Here is a 21423-nt window from a genome sequence, read left to right as displayed (position 1 = left end):
CGCGAGGAACTTTCCCGCCGCGAAGGGTTGTTGCATTCGACTGTTGACCACCATGGCGTGTACACGTCGCAAGAGGCTATGACGGCGCAACATTCGGCCCCTTGGCAACCGATGGTTACCGCAGCGGCCGTGGAGTACAGCGCAGCCCCACAGTCGAGGATGACAACACGCCCGCCGACTCCGCACTATGACCAACGCACTCAGCGCACGCCTTCTCGACGCCCGATGTATCCTCGTGACACACGCCACGAACCAACCCACTACACGCGGGAAAATGGTAATATCCGCTTCATCGACGAACGACCAAGGTTTCGACCTCTCCCGGTGTGTTATTCCTGTGGCGTCCCGGGTCATATATCGCGGTTTTGCAACCAACGTATGACCACGTGGTATGGCCAGCCGTCAGAGTTTTCTCGGCCCTCCGAACGGCCACACGGTGCCCCGTGGCCAGCACACGTATCGTCTGGCGATGAGTATTGGCCGAGCAGCTCCCGGAATCGCTCCCCAGCATCTGACAGAAGTTTGACACCCCCACCGCAACGTCGTGGTCCCCTTTCTCCCTCACCGCTGCGTCGCGCCGCGTCCCCTTCGTCACCGGGAAACTAGCTAGCGCGGCCGATGGAGGTGAGGTCGCTGGAGACGTGCTACTGACAGAAATACCTCCTGTGTTGATGCTGAAAAACAAAGTGCGCGTGCTTGTAGATAATGTCCCTGTGATGGCTCTGGTGGACACAGGCGCAACAATTTCGGTCATGAGTGTCTCTTTTAAACACGTGTTAGGGCGAAAGGTTTTGTTTAAATGGGACGAAGATTCAAAGTTCTGTGGAGTGAGTGGTGAGCCGTTGCGACCTATTGGTGTGTGTAGTGCTGACGTATTTTTGGGAGGCCATGTTATTACGACAGAGTTTGTAATTATTCCTCGGTCGACTCATGATGTTATTCTCGGCATGGACTTCTTGCGGGAGTGTGGTGCTACTGTCGACTGCCGCACAGGAAAAGTATTCTTAAGTGGTAGGATTCCATCAGGACTCCTGGAGAACCCTGTAGATCGCGAAACTGCACTGTGTGTTTGTGGTGATACGGTCATACCTGCATTATCTACCGTTTGCGTTCCCGTTGTCTGTTGCGGCGCCGATTACGACTGCTTCGAAGCTACCGTAGAACCGATGCACTTTAACTGTATGAAGAAGAATGTGTTGGTGCCACATTGTGTGGTGTCGATCAAAGGCGGACGCACTGGCTTATGGACCGTAAACTGTTCTAAGGAGCCCGTTATACTATCAGATGGCATGAAATTAGCCTTCGCCAGGGAACACGCGTCCTTATCAGTGGCTGGACTTACAGATGTGCCGGAAGAACCCGATGGCCACAGTTCGGAAACGGCCCTTTTGTCGATGGTAAATAAATCGCTCAGCACGAGTGAACGCCGAACGTTAGTGGGTGTGCTTTCGAAGCACGTTTCGGTATTCGACTTTGCGCAGAAGGACAATATACCTGCAATCCCTGCGTCTCGAACGCGCCATACCATCAACACGGGTTCGGCAAATCCGATTAGACAAAAGCCATATCGTGTTTCACCATCAGAGCGCCAGATTATCAACGAACAAGTGCACGAAATGATGAAAAAGGGAGTCGTACAAGAGTCAGCAAGTCCGTGGGCAGCTCCAGTGATTCTTGTTAAAAAAAAAGATGGATCTTGGAGATTTTGCGTCGACTATCGCCGTTTGAATGCTGTAACACAAAAGGACGTGTACCCACTCCCACGTATTGATGACGCAATAGACTGCCTTCATTCCGCCTCTTACTTTTCCTCAGTAGATTTACGATCCGGCTATTGGCAAATTCCGATGCATCCTGACGACAAGGAGAAGACTGCCTTTGTAACCCCTGACGGGCTCTTCGAATTTAATGTGATGCCATTTGGATTGTGCAACGCTCCGGCAACTTTCGAGAGATTTATGGACACTGTATTGCGTGGCTTGAAATGGAACATCTGCATGTGCTACCTCGACGACGTCGTCATCTTTGGCCGCACCTTCAGCGAACACAACTCGCGTCTAGATATTGTCCTGAACTGCATCAGAAACGCTGGTCTAGTTTTAAACTCTAAGAAATGCCACTTCGGAGACCGCCAAACCCTTGTGCTTGGGCACCTCGTCGACAAGGATGGCATCCGCCCTGATCCCCAGAAAACAGCAGCCGTTGAAGCGTTCAGTGCACCGCGCTGTGTCAAGGAGCTCCGCAGTTTTCTGGGGCTTTGTTCCTATTTCCGCCGATTTATATTCCTAAATTCGCCGACGTTGCGTATCCGCTGACATGCCTGCTACGAAAGGACACCCCCTTTGAGTGGACTCCGGAGTGCGACTCTTCTTTTCGTCAGTTGAAGTTCCTGCTGACGTCACGACCGGTTCTTCAACACTTCAGTCCTTCAGCTCCGACAGAACTCCATACGGATGCCAGTGGCATAGGTATTGGTGCCGTCCTAGTTCAACGCTACGGTGATCGCGAACACGTGATCGCATATGCAAGCCGCTCATTAAGTCGGCCCGAGCAGAATTACACTGTGACGGAACAAGAATGCCTCGCGGTAATATTTGCGGTTCAGCGGTTTCGTTCTTACCTGTATGGACGCCCCTTTACAGTGGTCACCGACCACCACTCATTGTGTTGGCTCGTGAATCTTCGTGACCCTTGTGACCGCCTTGCGCGCTGGGCGCTCCGACTGCAAGAATACAGCTTCACCGTCTCTTATAAGAGTGGTCGACGACACGCTGATGCGGACTGTCTCTCGCGTATGCCACTTAGTACTACGGACTGTGACGCCGACGACTTCGATCACCTCGTGGCTTCTGTGTCGCCGCGTTTTCCAGACGTCGACTGCTTCAAAACCGAACAGCGAAAAGACGATAAATTAACACCGCTCTTCACCTCTACGACCGCCTCGACGACAGCAAACCAGTTCTGTGTACGTGATGGACTCCTCTATAAGAAGAACTTTTCCAGCACTGGCGCACGTTTTCTCCTAGTGGTGCCGGAGAGCCTTCGCACAGCGATTCTGAGTGCTATGCACGACGACCCTACGTCTGGCCATCTAGGTTCGGCGAGGACGCTCTACCGGATTCAGGAACGCTTTTATTGGCCTGGAATGCGACAATCTGTTGAGAGGTATGTGGCCAGCTGCATGCAGTGTCAGCGCCACAAACGGCCATCTACTGCTCCAGCAGGTCTTCTGCAGCCGATCCCGCCTCCAAGCACGCCTTTCCAACAAGTGGGCATTGACTTCGTAGGCCCATTTCCAAAATCAGCCAAGGGAAACCGTTGGATAGTTGTTTGCGTCGACTACCTCACACGTTATTGCGAGACGGCGGCCGTGCCCTCCGCAACTGCCACTGACGTTTCAACATTCCTGCTGCAAAATGTGATCCTGCGACATGGTCCGCCTCGCGTGATCATCAGCGACCGTGGACGACAATTCACAGCAGACGTCGTAGAGGAGCTGCTTCGTTTGTGTGATTCCCACTTGCGTCACTCGACACCATACCATCCACAAACGAATGGGCTGACGGAGCGCACCAACCGAACAATTGTAAACATGCTATCTATGTACGTTTCATCCGACCACAAGAACTGGGATGACGTACTGCCTTTTATCACGTACGCGTTCAACACCGCCAAGCACGAGACCACCGGCTATAGCCCTTTCTTCTTGCTGTACGCACGGCCACCCCGGTACACAATCGACACTGTTTTCCCCTTCTGCAGTCACGAAAATCCCACTGTCGCCGAGACTCTCTGCCTCGCCGAAGAAGCTCGTCGTATTGCTCGTTTGCGCACTTTGGCATCGCAGGACAGATCAAAAGCACGCTACGACATTCGCCACCGCCCGGTAACCTATCGCCCTGGTGATTTAGTCTGGCTGTGGACTCCAGTACGGAAACGCGGGTTATGCCAAAAGCTTTTGGCCACCTACGATGGACCGTTTGTGATTATTAACAGACTCACGGAAGTCACGTATAACAGAGCTCGCCTCACGGCGAGTGGTAGAAGAGCTGCCAAGACACAGGTGGTCCATGTCGCCCGCTTGAAATTGTTCACGTCAAGACACATGGATTGACTCGCCCGGCGGGCTTCGTATGGGACGAGAGGAATGTTACGCATGAAGAAAACGAAGACCAGTGAACGTGCTTGCGGTCCCGAGTGGAGGAAGGAAGAAGAGGACGACGCTCAGTGGATAAACCAGCTGACCGCTCTTGCGCTCACCTTCGCGACTTAAAGTAAACGGTCCCCTTCATCCGTAAGGGTTACAAACGGTCTCCATCGCGCGCAACAATATATATATATATATATATATATATATATATATATATATATATATATATATATTTATATATATATATATATATATATATATATATATATATATATATATATATATATATATGCATGTGCAGTATCCCAGACCATGTAGGTCTGCTGCAAAAAGAACTGCAACTGTAGAAAGCGTCTGAGAACAAAACAACCGCAATAATAATAATAATAATAATAATAATAATAATAATAATAATAATAATAATAATAATAATAATAATAATAATAATAATAATAATAATAATAATAATAATAATAATAATAATAATAATAATAATAAAGAAAACTGAAAATGCTGTAACGATTTTTCCTTTCGTTTTCCGTGAAACGATAAAAGTGACAACTTGATCTGCCGGTTTAACAAGGACATTTGCTTTTGTCGTCCTAACCGTTCTTCCTCCTATTTCCAGAGAGAGAGGTTCCATTGTCGCATCATGCGGAAATAACTTGGCCCAACTAGAGGAACGGACGAGCTTCAGTTGGCACCCAAAAAGTACGCCTTCCGTCCGAGAACATCTTTCGGTTCTTTACAGTTCGCCCTCATATGTGTAGTGCTGGCGCGAGTTTTTGTATTTGTCTTAAAAACACTTTATTTTTGAGCGATAAGCTCCCATGCGTGAATGGTTGTTTTCAACAAGAAGACGGCATGTACGCGCGTGCGGAAGGTAGTGCGAACATTTTATGCAAATGTTGACTTCAGCGATTTCTTTTCCTAAGTGGTAAGCTAGATGAAATTCAGAGGGCCTTTTCAACTGTTCATGGCGCGTAACAAATACACTGACGGCTGGACTTTCAAGCGTATTTTAACAATTCCACATAAAAATTTAATCAGGGGGCGTGATATTCAACTTATAGTAATAACTGCAGAGTGCAGTGCAAAGGATGCCGTTGTTGAGGGATCTATATAAAATAAGACCACCTGCGGTTTCCAGCGTGCGAACAAACCGTACACGGGAACTTTTTATTATCATCTTTTTGAATAATGTGCGGCTACTTCTACCGGTGATAGCCGCGAACTATATGCATGGCCGCTGAGTCACTTCAGCAGGTGATAAATCCATGCACTTGCACAACTTTGCATAATTGTTAATTTTCAGTAAACAGCGACACAAAGGAATCTCTAGCTCCCTCTTCTCTCTCTGTCATTATATATATATATATATATATATATATATATATATATATATATATATATATATATATATATATATATATATATATATATATATATATATGTAAGCGCTCTTCTCAGTTTTCATCCCATCTCTACTTCTACCACGTTACACCAGCTTCCCACACTTCACGCGCATACATTTTTTTCCCACTTTGACCCTCGTAATGCAAAAACACTGAAATTGCTGGCCCATCCATAATTGGAGATCTTAGGCGACATTGACGGGATTAGCAATTTATCTTTCGATGGGTTTGTAGTTGGGGATAATATGGTTTGTATAATAATAATATAAAAACCGCCACATATCAGTTGGCACACACTCCGCTAACCAAGTTGGCGTTCAGTAGGTTTTCTCAAGAGCACCACCTACCTCGTGCTACATACAGAGTGGCCCAAATTGGCGTCGAATTGATTCATTAGTAGTGTAACATATCCAGTTATCCAATATGGAGAGAAAAAGGGTTCATTTAAGAGCAGCATATATCTAGTGTCACATACCCAGCGACCGTAGTTGGTCCGACGGTAGGTTTTGAACATGGTTCCCTCGGCACAGCAGTCAGATGCTATAATCAGTTAACCATAGACTACTGAGTGATCGAAACTGGTGTAAAAGAGGCTAGACGTGAACATACGTACCGTGAACTGGGTGGAGGTGTACCATGGGAAAAGATGTGTAACAAAAGAAAAAGAAGAAAAGGACAGCAGACTCGTGGGAACTTGCAGAATCACAAGCCAATTTCCAAGGAAGAAGCTGTTTCTTTCGAGCTGGTCTTCTTTCAAAGGTTTGTCATTAATCACGTAACTCAAAAATTGCGCACATATTACAGGCCCATTTGGAACCTTGCATAAGTGTAAAGCTTTGGAGCGCTACTCGTTAAGGAGTTAAGAAGCTTTTTACGAAGACCAAAAAAAAAGAACATTACTTGGCGAGAACATTGTCCATTATGTTCCCCCTTATCTCACTAAACTTGGTCTCGTTGGAACTAGTAGTTATCTAACGGCAACGGGCTGTGCTCTTCATATAACCCACGTATAATGCTTCGGTTCTCTCGCACACCTATTTTAGTACTAAGGAAATAATTACTACCAACTTTGAACGTTGGCTGAGAGCGTTAAAGTTTGGTTACAGAATGCACTTAACATGACACTCAATTTCGTTAGAATATACTTGGTGTAACGTAGAGTTCCTTTGTTCTATAGGACATTGGGAAACTTACCTGATAACTGGCGTATGACAAGTTCAGACACTTGAATAAAATATTTTACGATGGCTGTTACACGGATTTGACTTCGCACACAGGTTTGTCATAGCGTTCTCCATATTTTTACTAAACCTTATCTCGGTCGCATTTGTAGTTGTCAGGACGACAGAAAGAAATTATGCTGCGCTCGTAAAACAGACTCTGTTGGCGCAAATATTTGGAACGATATACATAGCTTGAATAAATGTTCGCCAAATATTGCCCCGTCACTCAAGAGACTTTCTTTAGTGCAGCTACCAGTCACGATTTTAATCTTGTACTCGCACTGCTCATATTTTACACATGCCACATTTATGCTATCATTTTAATATTAACATTGCAATCGCTAACTGATGCTGTACTTGCGCAACCTTTTTGTGATAGATATGGATCCAGGTGTTCATACAGTCATTTTGTATGTCCTTTTAGTGCAATAAAACATTCTTCGTCTGCTGCTTCTTACCTCACGTACTTTAAACTTTTCCTCAATTTGCGTCTAACGTCGGCCTTACTGGCCCTCAACATAAACTATGTGCATCGTTTAGTTAACCGAGGAAACTGGGGAACCTTACTTCAAACTTCGTATAGCAGAGAAAGATATCAAAAGCGCCAGAGTTCCATAATTATTTGTAACACTCCTAATTAGGCCAGAACCGCCAAACGTTGAACACACATTTTACGTAATCTGCCACCCATTGTCATCGAGTTTCAAGTTGTTATAACATAGTTCTCACGACAGATTAGGAAGCTAGACCAATGACGGCCGTATGACACCTTAAAACACTTCCTTAAAATTTCTTATGGAAAAGCTGTAATTATTCCACATACATTTGCGTTACGCTTCTTTACACAATAGTCCGTAAATTTCGCAAAGTTAGATTTTTAGTGGCGTTGGCAGTTGTGCGAGCGCATAGGGCTAAATTTTCCGCCATTCGCAAAACATAACGCACTTGTATACTTAATTTAATGCAAAAGACTTAACTGTAGCACAAACCTCGCAATTTGCCTATAATATACCTATAACATGCTTCTATTGCCGCCCAATATGAATCAGGTGCCTTGTTTAGCTCACCGAGGACTAAAAGTCTCGTATACAAGATAAGAAAAATAAGGAAAACACGAGAGTTCCGTAATTGCTCTTAGCCCTTATAATTCAACCAGAATAGTCGAAGTTTATCAACCAAGTACACATAAGGTGCTCATCGTTTCTTCCGAATTTGACCTTGTTGTTTTTCACAGTTGCTTTGGGACTCAAGGAAACATTGCAGATAATGGTGGTATAGCACTCTGAAAAGCTAGAACGAGTAATGCTCTATAATGGCTGATTTATCCTACATATGAGACATTTATCGTTCTTCATCCACAACATGTTTCCTATGTCAATGAAATATAAACAGCATGCCTCGCATATTTACCGAGGAGACGGGGAATACAAACCACTCGCGTTATATAACGCATGAAAATTTCGAAAAAAGGGGGTATTCAGCAATTATCGTAAATGTACACAATTAACCCACACACTTCCCTCACAGCACACGTAAAAAAATAACACACGCACGCACACACCCACACCTCCCTCACAGCAAACGCAAAGAACACTTCGAACAGAGGCAAGAAACTAATTGATCGTTAGAAGTCTCACTATGAGATTCACTGTAAAATATGTGCCGTGCAAGCGAAAGTGGTTCAGGCTTCCATAATTCATTTGAAACATATCAGCCGAAACGCTATTGTCCCGAGCGCATATTGGAGAGGCATAGTCGGTGATGCTTTAATGGTTTAGTGGTGTCGTGATGGAACCTACAATTAGCATGCATCTTGTTTTTTTGATGGTAGTGCTATATATTCGACACGGTACTCAAGAAGTACACAATACGACGGGCACGTCACATTGGTCCTTTTTGTGCACCGTGTAAGTTGCAGTGCTACGCTCAAAATATACACCAGTACCATCTCGCCCAGTTGACTATTCTTGTTACTTGTAGCTATGCTTTCTGGTCGTTATCTGGTTCTGAACATTGATTCACGCTGAGTTATTGCATCTGCCTTGACTAGATAAGTTGTGCGAGGTTGGCAAAAGCGAAACGAATGCCGAGCGCGCCCAGATTACATTTCGTATGAATACAGTCGTGTACAGAAGCTCCGCCCCCGTAGCTTTCGTTTCATAGCCAAAAAGAGTTGTCCGCGAGTATAAAAACCCGGTCCGGATGCGTCCGCATGCGGTCCGGTGGCGCGCGAGGCAGGGGCATCAGGCAAGGGAGGAGGGGCGTTCTTCTCCGGCGGCTGCTAGGGTGCATCGATGTCCTCCACGTCCACCGTTCCGTACAGAGTGGAGACAACCGTGAGGTCTACTACGGCGTTGGCCACACAAATCGCGGACGCCGTATACTCGGGGACAACGTTCCGTGGCAATGAAGGGAAAGCTACGGAGACAAAGCGCGCACAAGTGAGAGCACTTCTGAAAAGAGTCCGGTGTTTAAATCCACGTTAGTTTAGGCTGGCGAAGAGAAAACATATGCAACTTATTATTAACAGGTAAATAAGACAGAACACACCTCCGGGTGTAAAAGTTAACTTATTTTGCGGCTCTTTACCTTCCGCGTCTGGGCAAAGGCGAAACCGTTGCACTTGGAAGCTGCGTCGATTCAGCGTCAGTTCTGTGCAGGTGCTGGCAAAAACTTTATTTCGTCAACAGAAAGGATTTGGTTCACTTTACTGGGCTTCCAGGGTGCCTGAAGTGGCCGTCCGAACAGTTCCTCTAGTGCCATCTGTTATGGTCGTGAGGCCCTGTCTGTCGGCGACTTCCAAAGCCCAGCTGACGGCCTGCAGTTGAGCCGCCGGCTCCGAGCTGGACGCCGCATCCTCCCAACTAAGATCCCTGTCAACGCTAGCCGACTACTTGGTGCCGTAACACATGTGCAGCAGCGATGCGCCCATAACTTTCCCTTCACTGCCACAGAAAGTTATCCGCGAGTATAGTAGACGCCTTAGGCAGACGCCGATAGGGACGCGTTGCCGGCACTCGTGTGCTTTGTGTGTGGTTTGTCATTACTTTACTGGCTTTCCCCAGCTCGACTGGTCTCTGTTTGCGATAGCAGAACCACGCGTAACTTATTTTTCTTGATGTTATCTAGGCGTGCACTTACCCAGCGCTCTGCGTTGCTAGCTTTTTATTATTGGTTGTGAATTGAGAGATTGGTGCCTCGCGTTAATGCTATGAGCAAAAGGGCATCGACATTTCTCTGGAAGCTACGTCGGGAGATCCAAAAGCATGAGAGACAGATGAACTGGAGCACATACTCTAGTCTCGTCGCAACAACGCAGCCGTTTGAAGCTCAATTCGTAAGCACCGACAAAAAACAAATGTAGTGCCTACAAAAAGAAAGAAAATCCTTGCAAAGAGACCGACAGCACCGGTATTTTTCACTGTAGCGAATTTATCTTCGCTATGAAGCAGCGTATCATTTATCTTTACCTCGACGCCGCTGCTAATTCCGGATACAGCTGAGTCTAGCCAATTTTTCACCGGTAAGATGCAGCAGCCGGTTGTACATTGCCGACACAGGACTTCAATACTTGATACCGTGCTACACAGGGTAGACTGTTTCTTTTTTTTAACGACGAGCTTACTTGAAGGTTAAAGGACCCCAATGCAACGTCGCGTAAGTACAATTCGGCGCTATATTATTTTTCTTTGGAAAGGGTCAGACAATGGGTTATATATGGAGCGCGAGCCATACATTGAATTCATGGTGACAGCGATTATGCAATAATGTCTTGCAATAACTCATACTTGTGAAAGAAGTTTCGAGCGTTAATTCCTGACCTCGTTGCATGGTAGAAAGGGTGAATGAATGGCATATTGACCTCGGAGTTATGAAGTTAGTGGTCGAATACGAAACGCGATTATATTACCAGCCTACTCCGTATTGAAAAGCTGTTCTGCGCCTGAAAAGCCATCATGTTAGAACACTAGAAACGTGCGAAATGGTCTCTTTGCATAATAGGCTGTGCAGCATGGTAGAACATGCATTTTAATATGCGAGGTGCTACACTGCTAGCTATACTGCTAATGCTTGAGCAAACATTAGGGGCTTAACTGTCGCTTTACAATCTCTGCCTCGTCTTCATTATTATTATTATTATTATTATTATTATTATTATTATTATTATTATTATTATTATTATTATTATTATTATTATTATTATTATTATTATTATTATTATTATTATTATTATTATTATTATTATTATTATTATTATTATTATTATTATAAAGATGAAGCCTAGTAAGGACACCTGCACTTTGTGCTCCCGGCCTTTTGTCGGCAAACAGCATTTCACTCGCTGGGTTTGTTGAGAAAACGTGCACACGCGAAGTGTATTGCATGGCCGGACAACAAGGTCGAGCTGGTGATGTCGGGTGAGCAGGCATTCAATTGTAACTTGCTCCAGGATGCCGACTTTCTGCGGTCAGTCTTAGCGGTGTCAACACGCTAGCCTCAACACTGGTGGCCGCATCTCCCGACGTGACAGATACTGATACGGTCGTTGACCTGACCACCATTTGCGGCCTTCTCCTTCAGGCGCTTTAGGGAATATCCTACCTCAGCGATGCAGTGGTGCAGCTGCGGAACGATAACGCCCGGTTGCACAGGCAAAGCGCGCAGCACCCCGAAGCTATGGGCGCTCTTCGAGCTGAGGTGCGCGTTCTACGAGACAGCTTGTGAAAGAGAGAAAATAGCCATCGCCAACTTCCGCTACTGCGCCGCTGGCACACCCGTCCAAGGCAACGACGTATGCTGTGTGAACGGCTTCGCCGAAGAGGGCTGTCCATCTGTCGCGTTTACCTTCTGCACTGGATCGGCTTACTTCGTCGAAGGCCGTCATACTCTCCAGTGTGCCTTGAATAGACTGGACGACAGGCCATTTACAGAAGCAAAGATCTTGGGAGCCTGGCCTCACAGTTCATTAGCCCAGAAAGCAGTTCGAGGGCTTGTTCACTACCTGAAAGCAACAGAATTGAGTGCCCAACTATAGACATCCTGCACCTAACTTAGTGCATGCGAAAGCGCGATATAGCTTATGTTTTCTCTCTCTGTTTTTCACTACCCATTCCTCTCCCCACGTGTAGGGTAGCAAACTGGACTCAGTCTGGTTAACCTCCCTGCCTTTCCTTCTTCCCTTCTCTCGCTATCTTCCTCGAAGGCTCCCACTGCTGACCGCTTGGTGTGCCTATCTGCTTCAGTGGACATGTCACCTGCCAGTCATCATCATCATCATCATCATCATCATCATCATCAGCCTGGTTGCGCCCACTGCAGGGCAAAGGCCTCTCCCATGCTTCTCCAACAACCCCGGTCATGTACTAATTGTGGCCATGCCGTGCCTGCAAACTTCTTAATCTCATCCGCCCACCTAACTTTCTGCCGCCCCCTGCTACGCTTCCCTTCCCTTGGGATCCAGTCCGTAACCCTTAATGACCATCGGTTATCTTCCCTCCTCATTACATGTCCTGCCCATGCCCATTTCTTTTTCTTGATTTCAACTAAGATGTCATTAAATCGCGTTTGTTCCCTCACCCAATCTGCTCTTTTCTTATGCCTTAACGTTACACCTATCATTCTTCTTTCCATAGCTCGTTGTGTCGTCCTCAATTTGAGTAGAACCATTTTCGTAAGCCTCCAGGTTTCTGCCCCGTAGGTGAGTACTGGTAAGACACCTGCCAGTCAGCCAACGCTGAAGCGAAATTCAACACTGAGTGCTGCCCGCTCTGACACCACTGGGATTGTTGCTGCTTCTCGCTCTGTGCGCGCTCGGGCTACTTTTGTGACTAAGCTTGCGCCAAACACCCATCCTTTACAGCTCGCCGCTGCAAAGCCCCTGTCCTGCACTCGACTAAAAACGAAGTCCAAATTTCTATGCGTCATTTCATGTGTCTGGTAATGAGGACTGCTATCAGCGTCTAAGGATCCTTCACTGTGGCGCCACCCTTGCTTCCACAAGTCCTTCAGAGGTGAACTTTACGATACTATGATACTGAAATATGTTCAGCAAGATGAAGAAAGCATCAGTGATGTGAGAGTTTTCTATCAGAATGCTAGTGGACTGCGCACAAAAGGGAACGAATTTTTCTCCAACGTCATTTGATCTTGTTTCCCCACCATTGTGTTAACAGAGACCTGGTTGCGCCCTGAAATACCATCTAGTTCATACTTACCGCCCACTTATCAAGTTTTCCAACGCGACCGCAATCCTTCTTCACCGAAATCAAAAGGTGGTGGGTTTGTGATTGCGATAAATCAATCATTTCAATCCGTTCGCCACCCTGATTTACAATGTGCAACAGAATTTGCCTGGGAGGAGATTATTGGTGCTGGTAGTGATAGGCTATTAGTAGGGAATTTCTATGTTGCGCCTGATATGAATATTGGGATGTGCATGACTATTCTAGCCAGTATTAAAAATGTTATATCAGCCCATGCCAACCATAACATGCTCATAAATTGTGATTTTAATACGCCTGGCATTTCCTGGCAAACTGGTGAAATTTCAATCCATTCTTTTTACTTATCTGCAAACTGCAACACGTTACTTGATCTTATATCTTTTACATATCTACACCAACTGAAAAATATTCTGAACTGTTTTCGCAATGTACTAGATCTATGCCTTAGTAACGCAGAAGCTGTGATTGTGTCCTGTGGTGACTTTCCTTTTGTTAAGCCAAATAAAAATCATCCCCCGGGTCATATTTCATTACAACTCGCGATACCAGGTAGCAGGGAAATAAAGGATACAGCAACACTTCGCTCGTTTAATTTCTCAAGCGGAGATTACGTGAATCTTTACCACTATCTTAGTAAGGCGGACTGGTATCAAGTAGTAGAACTAAGAGATATGAATGACCAATTCAAGGCATTCGCGAATATTATTCACAATGAAATGAAGGACTTTACCACTAAAAGATACTAAACGCTCTAAATTTCTCCTCTGGTTTTCTGTTGAACTGAAAACAACTTTGAAGCTAAAAGACCGTGCTCCCAGGAAGGCACAGCGTACAAATCTGGAACACTGGCATATAGATTTTAAAATGTACAGGGCACTCTCTAAACGCCTTTACAAGCGTGACCGTTTCATCTATGTAGCACATGTGGAAGCTAAAAATTCAAAGTCTTTCGGGAGACACGTTCGTGAAGAATCATCCGACAATACGAAACAACAAATCTCTCTACATAGTGGCGACAGCCAACCTGTCCCAGATGTCGCGGGCGCCTTCGCCCTACACTTCGGGTCTCTGTGCGGTGTGCAGTGACGGATTTAGTGAGCTTTCCGAGCATCCTTCTCTCTATTCAAGTCTATCGGTCTCAGAGACCTTGTTTTTAAGAGTATCAAACGCTTGAAACTGTTGTTTTCGCGTTGTCCTGATGACACTCCATCTGCTTTGAAAAGGACGCACGGGTCCTTGCTTGTTCCAGTACTTACTTGTATTTTTAATTCTGATTTAAGGACGAACACATTCCCAAAGGCTTGGAAAACAGCGCAAGTCGTTGCCGTAATAAAGTCAGGGGTAAAAACTGCCACGAGTAACTACAGGCATATTTCTCTCCTATGAGCAGCATCTAAATTATTCACTGACTAAATTATTCACTGCACTCAATAATTTCATCCTCTATTGAAAATACTATCGTTCCTCAGCAGCATGAATTCATATGGGGACGCTCCACGACTAGCAACCTCGTTAGCTTCATGATGCATGCCTCTCAAGCAGTGTATGAGAAAGGACCGCTGAATGTAACTTATTTTGACCTCAGGATGGCATTTCATATCGTATGCCACAAAATACTCCTTCAAAAGTTGACACAACTTGATCTGCACCACTCGGTCACAGTGCTGATATGAAGCTACATACGCGACCTGTACTGCTACGTTAGCGTACAGGCCCATCCACGTTACCGGCACGGCAACATGCCGCACACCGTTTGCCATTCGCGGACCGCCGTTGAACACTAATTTCGCTAGCGAACGGCGAGATTTCCTTGCCGTAGAGAGGATGGAACCGCGACGCATGTGTGTGGCAGCCGTACAGCGTAGTGGCCAATCAGGTGTAGTCAGGTGTGGTCACTCTGGCACCGACGGCAGCGTCACCGCCGCTGATCGCTCGGCGGCGCCGATGTCGTCGCTAGGCCTTCTCCGGTTCACTTCAAAGCTAAAGTCGGCGGCGCTTCGGGATGAATCACCGACGCTAAGCAACCCGCAAAATTTTCTTACGGTTGTTGTCGCTCTTCGCAATAACTATACACTAAAAAGAAAGTGCGCTGATATTAGGAGCGCCGTCGGCTGCGATGCGAGCACAGCCGAGCCGGTCGTGTGCCGTCGGTAGCCATGCACTGCAGCTCGACAAGTATCGGAGCCCTCGTTTGTGTTTAACGTTTGACCGCGGATGTGGTTTTTCATAAAATGTACAATATGTGCATGAGTTTATCTATAGCGGAAATTATATTGCTTGGAACAGAAGCTCGGCCTACGTTTGCGACGCCGGCGGCGGAGGCGCGCATCTTCGCGGTCGTCGATTGGCCCGTCGGTCGTGCGGCCGGCGGTGTGCCGGCGACTGGCGTCTGCATTGGACACATCTCGCGCGGCAGATGTTCTACGGCACTGGAGGACGGTTAGCTGTTACGGCATGTTTGCCACTAGTGTGGACGTGCCTTAAATGGTCAGTCGTAAGAACTTTATGCGGTCACAAGTGGAGTTCCTCAAGGGTCTGTACTGCGCCGTCGTCTTTTTTCGCTCTTTATGAACGACGTTTCGGCAGTCACTAAAATGTATTCAGCTTTGTTATATGCCGATGGCGCCAAACTTCTCAAAGCGATAAAAAATGTTAATGATTGCGCCGCTCTTCAGAAGGACATTGCAAACCTTGAGTCATGATGCGCTGAAAAGCAGCTGGTCATAATTGCATAGAAAATGAAAGTCGTAAGCTTCACGCGACAGACTAACAGGACTTTATTTTCCTATAGTGTTAAATACGCTCCCCTGACCAAAGCTTAGACAACGAAGGACTTTGGAGTGTGCTTCGACAGCTCTCCGAGTTTCTCGCCCCACGCTCAACAAATGAAGTCATAAATGTCAGTTAATCACGAAGCTATCGTCTTTCAATTTCTCTGTTCGATGAATTTATTTTTTCTTGTCGGAGCCAAAGTCACAGCAAGGTCACGCCTAAGGAAGCAGCCATTTGGCCACCAAAAAATGTGGCCCGATCGGACACGTAGTGCGGTTCAAGAATGCGGTGCCCCGATGTGGTCGCTCACCAGGCTGCGCTCGCCGCTACAGTGGGGCGCTCGCCAGAAGTAGATGGCGTGGCTCGGGGTTCGGACAGCTCAGACACGCGCTATCTCCCGACCGAAGCGGACGTACTCGAGTAAACACCCTTGTTCTTGGTTATTCTAGGCAGCCATACTCGTTGACAGAGCGCAAACTTCCCATACGGGGAACTTCAACGTGGACCTCTCGAACTCGGTCAGCGACTGGTTATCACGTTACATGGAGGAAGTGTTTGGCGTCACACAAAATACCACAAACTGAGTGCCCAATACTCGATATGGTGGTGCCATCGACTACGTGTTCACCTCCGTGGTCAATCTAGAGCGTCTTCTACATCAGCATGCATAGGCTACTATTATCTTTAATCGTTAGCAGCCACGCGGTTGGAGAAGCATCAAAGAAAAGAAAATAGCATTTAGGAATAATACTTAAGAAATAACATATTGGTCAACGCACTTGCATCATGTATACCTTTCAGAAATGCTTTGCATGGCACAGATAATCGTCAAGGATGGCTTCGGCTTAAACCTTTTTGTTTCCTATCACTAATGTGCACAGTGACCTAACCTATTATTCATAAGAATAAGAAGAACATTCTGGCAGAACACATCGGTGATGTTCCACCATCTCAACGAGGTTTCCTTAGTTTTCAAGAGCGGTTTATTAAAACACAACACATGGCATTTACAATATGCAGGTCTCCTTAATTGCAGAGCACTACTTGCCCACGGTTTTGGATTCATCCATGCTTGCTCATATATTGGTCTCTGAATGGTAAAGTTACGCGCGTAATTAACAACCTATGTGTTGGCACTTCCCCTGGTGAACAGATGGTCGATATATTCACCGAATGTCGACGTAGGTGCAGCGTCGTCTAATACCGGCAAGCAGTTATGAGAAACAACTATTCTTGCGGCGGGCGAAGGACTTCGTGCAGAAAATTTCGGTGCATTGAAATTGCTTCCTGCTATGCGCATGCTTTATGATTCACCTGAGTGAACTAAGAATGCATTTAGCGCAAAACCTTCAGTCCAGCGCCATAGTCCAGCATGACTGATTATATAATCATTAGACTTAAGTGTCGAAAGAATGCATAATGTTAGTTCCGAAAGGAGTAGACTGACAGCAAGTCAATGCAGGTTGTAAACGAATAGAAACCGGTACGAAGGTGGAGGAAAACAACCAAGGTAGCTTCGCTCGAAACAAATAGTCAAATCAATAACGAACAGAATTCCGTTACTGAGGTGGACGCATGCATTGTTTCCAACTGCTTCACAGTATTCAGGGCAAGCGAACAATCCCTGCTCACTGACATATAGTCTTCGTTGCTGGGGAATGATGCAAAAAAAGAAAAAAACTCGGAACACCCTTAAGCTTCGCGTTTAAAAGTGGAGCCTAATATCATTCAAAGATGGCTGACTGCTTCTCACACTTCCCGGCAACTGTAGCTTATGTAACCGTAACGTTTACCGGAAAATGCTAGTGGCGAACGCTATGCGCGAAGGCGAGCTTTCCGGTAGAAACGTTACCTCTTGCGTGGAACGATCCCGAAGGTCGTGCATGACCACACCAGAAAAATTGCATAATTTTCAGGTTTCTTTTACTATTTCGCACTTTTATTAGCTAGTTGTGAGAAGATTTAACATACAAGTTGTGCGATGTCGGTGTTTTGTTTGATGACATTGGTTTCTGGGCTGTCATTCTCATAATGCCGGTGAATAACATTGTCAAGAGTGTAAGACAAGGTGTGAGGAACTTTTGCGATACAATGCCGTGGCAATATAACCCGAATATACCATATGTGAAACATCGAGGCTTGGCAAACAACGTATACTTAAACATATACGAAAATTTTCGCTCACCAATAACTCCGCCGACACCGGCAGCAAATTTTCTGCGACACTGGGCCCTAAACATCGCGTTAAAATTAACTTGCCTTGCCAGTCCTTCGAAAGTGGATGTGCAGCGAAGCTGTTGCAGAAGTACTACAGCTGCTGAAGGGGGTATGCGTAGCTTAATTTATGGTTCAGATGTTTGTTTTGATCTTGTTCTTTATTAAAATGTATGCTGTTCTGTATGTTGTACGCGTGATTCCAATGAATGCATGCTGCACTTTAGCTTCACTTTGATGAGTGCAGGCAGCCTCTGCATTGCGAGAGGGACAAGCCATTGCATCTTGGCTTACTTAGGGGGGCATGATCCATTGCTCATTATGATCATCTCCGCTCACGGACGGACATGAAAAATGACGACCATCCAGAGGCTAACCGCTTCGCTGTAAAAATTAGTGCATGTAGACTCATACTATATATGCGCGCGTTGAGCGCGGGCTATTGAATAGTGGACTGCCGCTACCACGGTGCCTATAAGACACCTGTAATAGGATCTTCCATGAATGGCGCCTGATGTCCCTTATTAGTTAAAAGGACATGTAACACGACATCACGTAGTAAAAAGCTGTACTGTGATATTGAGCTAGCTGCATATTCAATAGGAAGGCCTCGTTTTGCGTCCTGAGGTCACTTTGTATTCATTTATTCATTTCTTTGTATAATAAAATGCGGCTCCTACTTTAGGCGACCTTGACAGCGCTGCTAAAGCGTAATGAAGTGCCCATTCGATGATATCATCGGTGCGCACTGCAGGTTCTAGCTCTAGCGGCTAATTCATGCTTGTTGTCCAGAAAAATTTTGTGGAGAAAAGAGAAGAAAGATATACGACAATTAGGATACTCCCTAATGCGAAATTTGAGTGCAGCTGTACACGCGTTTTCATTCCACGACAAACTGAGGTAAAGAATTTCAGACGAAAATCACCGCATCTACTAGCAGTGGGCCAGTGCCGTCAGCGCCTTCGCAGAGAGAGAGCATTGCGGAAACGCTGGCATGATGAGCGGCATCAGAGTCAGCTGTGGAAGAAGACGACGACGAACGCGCGAGCAGTGGCACGAGCGCAAGGGGCAGTATGGGAATGCTGGCGCGATGAGCAGCATCGGAAGCAGCTGTGCAAGAAGACAACGACGAACGCGCGAGAAGTTGCACTAGCGCATTCGCATGGTTGCGCCGAGGGACGGCGACACTCAAGCCAGGAACGAGTGCCTAGGAGCTGCACTCTAATACTATGCCAACCTTCGTAGTCTCGTGCAGCACTCTTCTTTGCTACTCACCCTTTCGTCATACTCTCCTCCTCCGCTTTCCTCCTCACGCTCTTGTCCATATTGCTATGTTTCAACTGCAGCTGTGCTCAGCGTTTGTTCTTTCATCCTTCGCTGGGCTCGTTCGCTCGGCTACGAGGGTCACCTAGGCACGCCGACGCTCAATGCAGGAACGGGTGCCTAAGAGCTGTGCTCTAAAACAAAAGACACAGTTCTCGAGCACCGTGGTATCGCGGAATCAATTCTTCGAAGTTTTATGTAGCTTAGCTGAGTAGTGGGACTGACAGAATTAAAGGCCAAACCACACACACATGTGTGTGTAAGCGCAGAGAAGGGCATTAGTGTCTGTATGTGCAAAGACAGCTGATAATATTTGTATATAAAATAGATAGAATCAACGTTTAATAATCTAAATCAGTGAGAAAGTGTGCCCGTTTCTTCACCCAAGTTCGGTTGCCTTCTCAGCCTACGTAGCAATTGATCTTTGCTGCTTCCGCGGCATGGGTCACTAGCGTGCGTTGGTGCTCCAAGTTCGGGGCCTCCCAAGTCTTGATAGTCCTCTTCCTGGCACTTGTTTTCGGTTCTTGTTCCTTCGTCTTCATTTTTCGATTTAATGGGTTCTGTAAAGTTAGGACACCCCATCATGATGTCGCGAGGGTGTCCGGTGGCTTGAAGGACCGGCAAAGGTATGGGAATGCGTTTGGGTGCCTTGTATTCATTATGCTGCCGTGTACATAGGAACTTGTACGAAATGCCCCAGAGCTTCTGTCTCTTCTCTGGTTAGGTTGGGGTGTGGTAGAGGTATGCCCTTCTTTTCAATTTGTAATGCTGCAGGATATCCGTATATTTCTTGGGAATATCCTCGCACCTCATCGTCTTTCGAAATCGCTCTGGCAGGAAGACCCGGCTTGTCGTTTCCTTGTCGGCTTGTCGTGCCTTGTCGTTTCCCGCCAGTGACTCGTCGCCAGGACTCCATGCGACGTATATCTCAGGTTGTTGCATGTGCATTGATATTTCTTTGAGAATTTGCAGAGCTTTTGAAGACGGTGGGTGTTCGATGTTGAGTGTAGAACCCAGTGACTGCTTTTCGAGATGATCATTCTCATTACACCATATGTAAATTAACGCGTCTCACGCGTAAAAGATATGTTGCGCTGTGCAAAAGTGCTATGTAACTGCGCTCAAAAAGACGTGAAATGAAGTGCATGTAACTGCGCTGAGTTTGTTCTTAAATTATGCGCTTGCATAACATACGCATGAAACAAAAAAAATCACGTCACGTTGCTTACTATTTTATTAAATGTCGCGTCCCAGGTGGAGCTACAGGGCGAGAATTCGTTCATAATTATTTCCTCAGCTCAAGAAGTCTTTTAGTGGAGGTTCTGTTTAGTTGCCCAGACGCCAAAAAGCTGCCATCACAAATAAAACTAAAATACTTCGAAGTTATCTTCTCCTGCAGATACGGTCTCCTGGCTTCACCTCGTGCGTTTACTGCCTTCCTGATCCACTTGAGCACTTTGTTGCTGCGTTTTTTTTTTTGAGAGAGAGAATAAATTGAAATAGATATGCTGCTGCCTTTTCTGTATCATCTAGGAGCCGCGCGAGGTCTCTTGTCCAATTTCCGCTCAACAACGCCGTTATCATTTGTCATCGAGTTCTGTGTTCCACTAAGCAAAAGCGACGTCTCTTTTGTGAATATCGTGACGTGGAAAGCAACGCAAAAAAACAAATGTGAGTGTATTACAACAGCAGGTGAGCACATGTAGAAAGGGGATTCAATTTCGAAGCATCTGCTCGCTACACAAACTTCCAAACTGAAAACGCACCGCAAGAACTTTAATGGGGCGCACTTTGTTTCAATATCTCCAAGGAAAACGATATGAAGCTGCGTGGGCTAGAATTGGAAGGGTAAGAGGACTGTTAAAGGATGTGTGGAGACAGAGATAAAAGAAGTGCAAACTGCTCGGCAAGGTTTCGGGCTGCGAAGCTGCAACTGACAGCAGGCGTCGAAACCGCTTTCGCCAAAGGCAACGGGCAGTGACGTGCGTTGAGGTAGATACTGGACACAAACAACGAACTTGGAGCTCTCTATCCAATGAGAAGAATTACGAAAACGAAGAAGAGTGATACTAATATGGAATATAGTTATCGTATAACCAAAT

General features: G+C 46.1%; 1 protein-coding gene and 1 long non-coding RNA gene across 2 annotated transcripts in view; one reads left to right on the top strand and one right to left on the bottom strand.

Annotated features, from left to right (window-relative positions):
* The window catches only part of LOC135901186 (uncharacterized), a 790538-nt gene that overhangs the window by 429108 nt on the left and 340007 nt on the right, over positions 1-21423 (bottom strand). The gene's annotated exons all lie outside the window — the stretch shown is intronic.
* LOC135901187 (uncharacterized) overlaps positions 1-21423 on the top strand; it is a 166132-nt gene that overhangs the window by 139848 nt on the left and 4861 nt on the right. The window contains exon 4 of the long non-coding RNA XR_010564034.1: positions 4779-4861. This is a non-coding gene — a long non-coding RNA (uncharacterized lncRNA). The remainder of the gene's footprint in view (positions 1-4778; positions 4862-21423) is intronic.

This window comes from Dermacentor albipictus, chromosome 4, assembly GCF_038994185.2.
Source record: "Dermacentor albipictus isolate Rhodes 1998 colony chromosome 4, USDA_Dalb.pri_finalv2, whole genome shotgun sequence".
Taxonomy (NCBI): Eukaryota; Metazoa; Arthropoda; class Arachnida; order Ixodida; family Ixodidae; genus Dermacentor; species Dermacentor albipictus.
Note: the sequence above shows the minus strand (reverse complement) of the source record. Positions and strands in the feature narration are given on the sequence as shown.